The 9,527-nt window shown below is 45.2% G+C and overlaps 1 pseudogene; it reads right to left on the minus strand.

Annotated features, from left to right (window-relative positions):
* LOC123989583 lies at positions 1-8,772 on the minus strand (annotated as a pseudogene).
* Positions 8,773-9,527: the final 755 nt, after the last annotated feature.

The following is a 9,527-nucleotide window of genomic DNA, read 5'->3' on the forward strand; positions in this document are numbered from 1 at the left end:
TTTTCAAAGATGCATGTATACACTTTTTGTATACTATTTTTATACTGAAGGTCTAATAATAACCGTGATCCACTGTAGCTGGGGCAATCTTCAATACAGTGGTCCTCAGGGCATGGTTGGTCTTCCAAAATATCAGTTCCTTTGCTGTTGTCTTTGAAGTTTGTTGGGATTTCTACAGTACTTGCCATTCAGGTCGGATTGGCCGCAGTTGCTGAACCACCAGCCACCTATGAGGAAACAAAACACTTGTAAGAGAACATACTTTTAGTGAGGTAAAAAAAAATAGGACATTTTCTTTTAGTAAAATGTTCAAGAAACACATACCTGAGTTGCTTGGCACAGTTGACGTCTGTGTTCAGATCGTTGTCTCTGTCAATAGTGGAGAAGGACAGACCTGAGGGCCCGGTGGTTAAGCCACTTTCCAGTCTATCACATGAACTCTCAGGGAGGTATGGAATGTATACTACACAGACTGAGCCTCTCCCATCCAATCAGACAGCTCCACCAGCAATGTGAGCTCCTCCTGTTTGGTCAGTGTGGATGTTGTCCAGTCCCAGCCAAAACTCACCTAAAAGAGAATTAGAATCCAGATTATTCACATGAACGTGTGCATTATTTAAACATGAATATTGGGTGTATTGAAAGGGTTTCCATATACATTTGCTCTAATGAAATAACACCTTTCAGGCTGCCAAAGCCTTTTTGATAGGCCTCCCATAATTGATTGAAATGTTGGGATCCATCTCGCCGTCTTTGGATGACTGTCCATCCACCTTGTGTAAAAGAAAAGACGGGAAGAGAAGGAATTAGCCAAGTAATGTTCCAATTGTTCCACAGCCGATGGGGTTTTCTCTGTGCAAAGCAACTTTTCTTGGAGAAGCCTGTATCCGCCAGGACAAATTCCAGCCATTGGCGATATCGAAGTTTAGAGGAACCAAGTTAGTTTTCCTTTCACTCAGCAGTAATTTCACAGAATACATCAAAGGGCTGAGAGTTGGGATGCTGGATGGTGTACACTCCATTATTTCTCTCCCCTTTCAGGAACAACTCATGGCAGTCCGTGGCCAACTCTGAAACAGCAAAAACGAAACATGTTGATCAGTAACCATTCATTAAACTTATTTGGTGGCTACTTGTATAATGGTCTAGGGCAGTGGTTCCCAAACTTTTTAGTCCCGTACCCCTCCAAACATTCAACCTCCAGCTGCGTACCCCCTCTAGCACCAGGGTCAGCGCACTCTGAAATGTTTTTTTATTTATTTTTACCATCATTGCAAGCCTGCCACACACACACTGTATGATACATTTATTAAACATAAGAATGAGTGTTTTTGTCACAACCCGGCTCGTGGGAGTTGACAAAGTTAGGACCAGGGACAAATAATAATATTCAATAATTTTGCTTACAAATCAAATCAAATCAAATTTATTTATATAGCCCTTCGTACATCAGCTGATATCTCAAAGTGCTGTACAGAAACCCAGCCTAAAACCCCAAACAGCAAACAATGCAGGTGTAAAAGCACGGTGGCTAGGAAAAACTCCCTAGAAAGGCCAAAACCTAGGAAGAAACCTAGAGAGGAACCGGGCTATGTGGGGTGGCCAGTCCTCTTCTGGCTGTGCCGGGTAGAGATTATAACAGAACATGACCAAGATGTTCAAATGTTCATAAATGACCAGCATGGTCAAATAATAATAAGGCAGAACAGTTGAAACTGGAGCAGCAGCACAGTCAGATGGACTGGGGACAGCAAGGAGCCATCATGTCAGGTAGTCCTGGGGCACGGTCCTAGGGCTCAGGTCCTCCGAGAGAGAGAAAGAAAGAGAGAATTAGAGAGAGCATATGTGGGGTGGCCAGTCCTCTTCTGGCTGTGCCAGGTGGAGATTATAACAGAACGTGGCCAAGATGTTCAAATGTTCATAAATGACCAGCATGGTTGAATAATAGTAAGGCAGAACAGTTGAAACTGGAGCAGGAGCATGGCCAGGTGGACTGGGGACAGCAAGGAGTCCTCATGTCAGGTAGTCCTGGGACATGGTCCTAGGGCCCAGGCCAGTTGAAACTGGAGCAGCAGCATGGCCAGGTGGACTGGGGACAGCAAGGAGTCATCATGTCAGGTAGTCCTGGGGCATGGTTCTAGGGCTCAGGTCCTCCGAGAGAGAGAAAGAAAGAGAGAAGGAGAGAATTAGAGAACGCACACTTAGATTTACACAGGACACCGAATAGGACAGGAGAAGTACTCCAGATAAACAAACTGACCCTAGCCCCCCGACACATAAACTACTGCAGCATAAATACTGGAGGCTGAGACAGGAGGGGTCAGGAGACACTGTGGCCCCATCCGAGGACACCCCCGGACAGGGCCAAACAGGAAGGATATAACCCCACCCACTTTGCCAAAGCACAGCCCCCACACCACTAGAGGGAAATCTTCAACCACCAACTTACCATCCTGAGACAAGGCCGAGTATAGCCCACAAAGATCTCCGACACGGAGATCACACAAAACCTTATTTATTCATCAAGAATTGTGAACTCACCACAGGTTAATGAGAAGGGTGTGCTTGAAAGTATGCTCATAACTCTGTTGGTTTGTATTGGAGTCTCCGTCTTCAATAATTTCCCACACAGTCTGTGCCTGTATTTAGTGTAACGCATAAAATTCACTGGCTTGTATGCGAAGCAGTAATTGTTTCAAAACATCGCCTATCATGGCACTTATGCGCCGTGAAGCAGTGTTGTTTGATCAAGTCATTGTCTGTATAGTTTTTTTGGCCTTTTCCTCCAGCATTGTCCCAGTCATATCTGCGGCAGCAGGAAGAATTTAGTCCTCCACAATAGCATGGGGGTTGTCTGTCCGAGTCACTCGGTAGCTCACCATATAAGACGCATCTAGCCCCTTCTTATTAATGGTATCTGTTGCTTTTATACATGTCTTACTACTCAAACGTAGTCTTAATTCTCGCTCAAACTCCTGTGGCTTATTTTTCAAATTGCACAAAAGTGAAGGTTTCATCGAGTTGTGCGAGAGTACTTTTGCACATATAACACACTGGGGGCTGAGGAAAGACACTACTCCCAATATAAGTAAACCTCAAATCAATGTAGTTCTCCTCATATTTGAGCTTTTTGATGGTCCAACTTCCCTGTCTGTTGCTCGGTGCTTTCTCAGGTAAGGGGGCAGTAGCAGTACTACCAGTAGATCTGGTATTTGTCTCTTATGAACGCAGGCCCTACTTATTATTATTATTTTTTTAAACCGTTTATCCATTTTCGAGCAAACGGAATGAGCAGTAGCTACGTTTGGCTACTTACGGACCGTTAGTGGAATTCCCGCGAGAGAGTAACGCTTAATGTGATTTGATGTTAGTTATTTGACTAGGCTACCTTTTTTATTGTTGTTATTTCGTTGAATCCTAGATGTTTCACTGCCAAAAATAAAATTAAACCAAGGCTACTCTGCGAGAGGTGGGGGGGGGGGGGGGGGGGGGGGGGCTGTTTTAAAAATGTGAAGAAATGAAAAAAATATACACTGCTCAAAAAAATGAAGGGAACACTAAAATAACACACCACATCCTAGATCTGAATGAATTAAATATTCTTATTAAATACCTTTTTCTTTACATAGTTGAATGTGCTGACAACAAAATCACACAAATTATCAATGGAAATCAAATGTATCAACCCATGGAGGTCTGGATTTGGAGTCACACTCAAAATTAAAGTGGAAAACCACACTACAGGCTGATCCAACTTTTATGTAAGGCTCAGTAGTGTGTGTGGCCTCCACATGCCTGTATGACCTCCCTACAACGCCTGGGCATGCTCCTGATGAGGTGGCGGATGGTCTCCTGAGGGATCTCCTCCCAGACCTGGACTAAAGCATCCACCAACTCCTGGACAGTCTGTGGTGCAACGTGGCGTTGGTGGATGGCGCGAGACATGATGTCCCCGATGTGCTCAATTGGATTCAGGTCTGGGGAACGGGCGGGCCAGTCCATAGCATCAATGCCTTCCTCTTGCAGGAACTGCTGATGCACTCCAGCCACATGAGGTCTAGCATTATCCTGCATTAGGAGGAACCCAGGGCCAACCGCACCAGCATATGGTCTCACAAGGGGTCTGAGGATCTCATCTCGGTACCTAATGGCAGTCAGCCTACCTCTGGCGAGCACATGGAGGGCTGTGCGGCTCTCCAAAGAAATGCCACACCATGACTGACCCACCACTAAGCCGGTCATGCTGGAGGATGTTGCAGGCAGCAGAACGTTCTCCACGGCGACTCCAGACTCTGTCACGTCTGTCACATGTGCTCAGTGTGAACCTGCTTTCATCTGTGAAGAGCATCAGTGGCGAATTTGCCAATCTTGGTGTTCTCTGACAAATGCCAAACATCCTGCACGGTGTTGGGCTGTAAGCACAACCCCCACCTGTTGACGTCAGGCCCTCATACCACCCTAATGGAGTCTGTTTCTGACCGTTTGAGCAGACACATGCACATTTGTGGCCTGCTGGAGGTCATTTTGCAGGCCTCTGGCAGTGCGCCTCCTTGCACAAAGGCGGAGGTAGCAGTCCTGCTGCTGGGTTGTTGCCCTCCTACGGCCTCCTCCACGTCTCCTGATGTACTGGCCTGTCTCCTGGTAGCGACTCCAATGCCCTGGACACTACACTGACAGACACAGCAAACCTTCTTGCCACATCTCGCATTGATGTGCCAGCCTGGATGAGCTGCACTACCTGAGCCACTTGTGTGGGTTGTAGACTTCGTCTCATGCTACCACTAGAGTGAAAGCACCGCCGGCATTCAAAAGTGACCAAAACATCAGCCAGGAAGCATAGGAACTGAGAAGTGGTCTGTGGTCCCCACCTGCAGAACCACTCCTTTATTGGGGGTGTCTTGCTAAATGCCTATAATTTCCACCGGTTGTCTATTCCATTTGCACAACAGCATGTGAAATTTATTGTCAATCAGTGTTGCTTCCTAAGTGGACAGTTTGATTTCATAGAAGTGTGATTGACTCGGAGTTACATTGTGTTGTTTAAGTGTTCCCTTTATTTTTTTGAGCAGTGTATATTTTGCTTAGCCCAAATGGCATTGCACGTACCCCACTTTGGGTATACCTGGTCTACGGCAATGCACATGTTTATCAATGACTATACAAAGGACTGAAAGATAAATGTCTACTGTCGTGGCCAAAAGTTTTGAGAATGACACAAATATTAATTTTCACAAAGTCTGCCTCCGTTTGTATGATGGCAATTTGCATATACTCTAGAATGTTATGAATAGTGATCAGATGAATTGTAATTCATTGCAAAATCCCTCTCTGCCATGCAAATGAACAGAATCCCCCCAAAAACATATCCACTGCATTTCAGCCCTGCTACAAAAGGACCAGCGGACATCTAGTCAGTGATTCTCTCGTTAACATAGGTGTGAGTGTTGACGAGGACAAGGCTGGAGATCACTCGGTCATGCTGATTGAATTCGAATAACAGACTGGAAGCTTCAAAAGGAAGGTGGTGCTTGGAATCGTTGTTCTTCCTCTGTCAACCATGGTTACCTGCAAGGAAATACGTGCCGTCATCATTGCTTTGCACTAAAAGTGCTTCACAGGTGTTACGGATACAGGTATCCTGTGTGTGTGTGTGTATCCTGTGTTCTTTTCTCTCCTTCTCCCCTCACAGGTGAAAATCATCACTCTCCAATCAGTCACCAATCCAATCATCAATCAGAAACACACCTCCTCCTGTTTCCTACCCAATCACAGTTCCTTTCCCTTGGTTTAAAAATCCCATCAGTTGTTTGCTCTAGAGCTCAATCTCTCTGTAAATGCCATGTCTGTAGGTCTCTGTGTTTCACTCTCTTTGTGTATTAACCTCTCTTTTGTTTGAGCACCTCCATAGCACTTTGTCCTCACCTGTGAGTATTGTTTTTGGTTATGGTGTTTGTTTGCTGGTGGGAAAAGGGGAAACCAAGACAAGTCGCCCATGGGCATACACTACCCGTAGGTAAACTTTGTTAAATACACTAGTTAGAACTGGGTGGACCACCCACTGTATTTTTGGTTAGTTAGTTAGCTGTTGTTAAAGTAGGCTAGTCTAGCTTAGGGGTGTTTTTGAATACTTATTGTTTCTTTCCTTGGGTCCAGCTCAGCCCCTTTTCGTGCTCCCCCCCATTACTGTGTGTTTACAAATAAACCTTGAGTTTGACGGTAGATTTCAGTTGTCGTGGTTATTTCGTTCTCACTTTTACTTTGTCACAATTATAATTTGCATGAGTTATGTTACGGGTCTCATTACCATGCCCCCCCCCCCCCCCCTAGACTGTCGGGCCAAAAGGGATTCGTAACAACAGGCAAGGATATTGCTGCCTATAAGATTACACCTAAATCAACCATTTATTTGGATTATCAAGGACTTCAAGGAGAGCGGTTCAATTGTTGTGAAGAAGGCTTCAGGGCGCCCGAGGAAGTCCAGCAAGCGCCAGGACCGTCTCCTGAAGTTGATTCAACTGCGGGATTGGGGCACCACCAGTACAGAGCTTGCTCAGGAATGGCAGCAGGCAGGTGTGTCTGCATCTGCACGCACTATGATGCAAAGACTTTTGGAGGATGGGCTGGTGTCAAGAAGGGCAGCAAAGAAGCCACTTCTCTCCAGGAAAAACATTGGGGACAGACTGATATTCTGCAAACGGTACAGGGATTGGACTGCTGAGGACTGGGGTAATGTCATTTTCTCTGAATCCCCATTCCGATTGTTTGGGGCATCAGGAAAAAAGCTTGTCCGGAGAAGAGAAGGTGAGTGCTACCATCAGTCCTGTGTCATGCCAACAGTAAAGCATCCTGAGACCATTCATGTGTGGGGTTGCTTCTTGGCCAAGGGAGTGGGCTCACTCACAATTTTGCCTAAGAACACAGCCATGAATAAAGAATGGTACCAACACATCCTCCGAGAGCAACTTCTCCCAACCACCCAGGAACAGTTTGGTGACGAACAATGCCTTTTCCAGCATGACGGAGCACCTTGCCATAAGGCAAAAGTGATAACTAAGTGGCTCGGGGAACAAAACATCGAATTTTGTGTCCATGGCCAGGAAACTACCCAGACCTTAATCCCATTGAATTTATGGTCAATCCTCAAGAGACGGGTGGACAAACAAAACCCCACAAATTCTGACAAACTCCAAGCATTGATTATGCAAGTATGGGCTGCCATCAGTCAGGATGTGACCCAGAAGTGAATTGACAGCATGCCAGAGCAGATCGCAAAGGTCTTGAAAAGGGTCAACACTGCAAATATTGACTCTTTGCACCAACTTCATGTAATTGTCAATAAAAGCCTGCAGAGGTCTTGATGTCCATATTCTATTATGATGTATTAGGCTTACCAGTTAGAGAAGCGACTCCTTTAGTGTAATCCTTCATTGCTATTTCCTGATGTTTCTGCCTGACAACGGACTTCACTCTCCTCTGTTTAACCTGAGGGAAAAGACAAACATGTTCCATCAGATATTGTACACACACCTACATGCAATAGTGGTTATTGTACACTACATACCTCGCTCTGGAGTGCCTGTAGGTGCATGTTCTGTTTCCCCAGTTTGTCCTGCTGTTGCCTTATTCTGTCCACCAGGTAATCTATCCGTTTATTCTGTGCCTCCAGTAACCTCTGAGGAAAGAAGTGACACAAATGAGATCTGTTTTCTGTTTTTCGTTATTCCCAATCTCTTCTTCCGACTATATTGATAATGTGGGGCACGGATGTACTTTCCGTAATTGCAGTATATTGAAGCTTGACTTGTAAAACTTCACTGTCCATCACCAGATCAAACTGTCAATGTTATTGAAACCTGTGTCCAAATACTATTTAGGGTACTTCAATGACTTCCAAAGACATTTGGAAGTATTTCAATCTTTTTTTTAAACAACTAGGAGTTAGAATGTAGTTGGAAATACACTTTGAAATTACTCATACACAGTATTTTATAGAAATATAAAAATACTCATGCATGTGAACCAGGTCTGTTTGGTACTGTATTTGAATTACATTTTTTGAAAATACTTTCAAATAGTAGGCTATTTATAGGAAAGTATTTGAAATTACTTTAAAATTCTTCCATAGAAGTAGTTGATTCGGGCCACATTATTTGAAAATATTTAAATACACAAAAGTATTGGAACCCTATGATGTGAGTCAGCAGCTAACTTTATATTTTGGACCTCTAACGTTTTTGTTTTATTCCGTTTAGCATGTTATTAATCATATTTAATTAAGTAATGGAAGATTTACTCCCCGTTAATATTTTAGATATCACCCACAGTGTATTGTGAAAAAGTGGCAGATTGTTCTCTTACCTGGATGAAGTTGGCATCATCACTGCGGTTGTTACTGCTGTTGTTCAGCTTCAGCCCCCGTCCTTGCTGTATTCTATCCACCCGCTCTTCCAGCCTGTCCATCCTGGTGTGGATTCTCTGGCGCTCTGCCCTCAGCTCCTCAGCACCTCAGCAGACATGTTCACCACCATCTCCTGGGCTCTGGTCTTCAGTGCCTCTCCACCCTCCTGCAGGCTCTTGGTCTCCCGACCCAAGTTGGCCACTGTGCCATTGAAGGCTTTCAGCTTGATGGAGATGTCTCATCTGGCTCTTGGTTTTCTCAATGTGTTCTTTGAGTCCCTGGCCCAGCTGGAGAAGCCAGTGGGCCACCACGTTCACGTCATCCCAGGAGGCGTACTGAGCCCTGTCTCTCCCAAATGAGAAACTGGTCCCCATATGGACCAAGACGGCCGCTAACAGCAGTAGGAATGCCAGTGTTGGCTTCATCTCTGTTTTCACTAGTGTCTTTGATCAAAGCAACAATACTGATCTTGGTTCAGCTCAGCTGGAAAAGTCTTGTTTGTTCTTCTGTTACATAGCCTCAGAGGTTTATATATCCTGTTGGTCACATGCTGTTGATACTAGGCAGTTCTGATTGAATGCTCCTCGGGTAGTAGGGGTGTAGCAAGCTAAGTCTAACTCTCCATTGTCCCTCTAGTCACATTCTTTTAGGGAACGTGGACCTTGATGAGCAATAAGCTGTCTAATACACCCTCATAGTACATTATTGACACGACCAGTATGTGTAACAGTATAATTTTAAACCGTCCACTCGCCCATACCCGGGCGCGAGCCAGGGACCTTCTGCACACAACTGACAACATTCACCCTCGAAGCATCGTTACCCATCGCTCCACAAGAGCCGCGGCCCTTGCAGAGCAAGGGGAACTACTACTTCAAGGTCTCAGAGCAGGTGATGTAACCGATTGAAACGCTATTTAGCGCACACCGCTAACTAAGCTAGCCGTATCACATCCGTTACACTCACCCCCCTTTTGACCTTCCTCGTTTTTTCCGCAGCAACCAGTAATCCGGGTCAACAGCATCAATGTAACAGTATAATTTTAAACCGTCCCCTCGCCCATACCCGGGCGCGAACCAGGGACCTTCTGCACACATCAACAACAGTCACCCACGAAGCATCGTTACCC

The sequence above is a fragment of the Oncorhynchus gorbuscha genome, linkage group LG02 (genome assembly GCF_021184085.1).
Source record: "Oncorhynchus gorbuscha isolate QuinsamMale2020 ecotype Even-year linkage group LG02, OgorEven_v1.0, whole genome shotgun sequence".
NCBI lineage: Eukaryota > Metazoa > Chordata > Actinopteri > Salmoniformes > Salmonidae > Oncorhynchus > Oncorhynchus gorbuscha.